Genomic DNA, 383 nt, shown 5'->3' on the forward strand with positions numbered 1-383 from the left:
GGCTTCAGGCGCGGTCGTCTCAGAACAGTGCTTCGTGGCAGTTAGTGACTTTCAACTCCATCCACACAGGCAGGTGTCCAGCCGGACACCTCAGAGAGAGACTCAGACAGAACCATCCGCTCAGGCCAACAAGACACGAACAACTGACTAGTGTTAACCGTGAGAATAAGGAAAACATTAGTTTCTTGAGAGGAGACAGTGAGAAAGGTGAGAAAGAAAATAATATGACTTTCTCACACTTGGTTCGGCCAGCTGCGAGTTGTTATCACCAAAACACCTTGGAGTCTGCCGAAAAGGCAGACTTAACATGCTGTCTTAAAAATCACTTCACTGAGATTATAAATCACACCTTTGCACCAATGGATTAATAATACATTATAATT

Source organism: Austrofundulus limnaeus, unplaced genomic scaffold (genome assembly GCF_001266775.1).
Source record: "Austrofundulus limnaeus strain Quisiro unplaced genomic scaffold, Austrofundulus_limnaeus-1.0 Scaffold917, whole genome shotgun sequence".
In the NCBI taxonomy this organism is placed as follows: domain Eukaryota; kingdom Metazoa; phylum Chordata; class Actinopteri; order Cyprinodontiformes; family Rivulidae; genus Austrofundulus; species Austrofundulus limnaeus.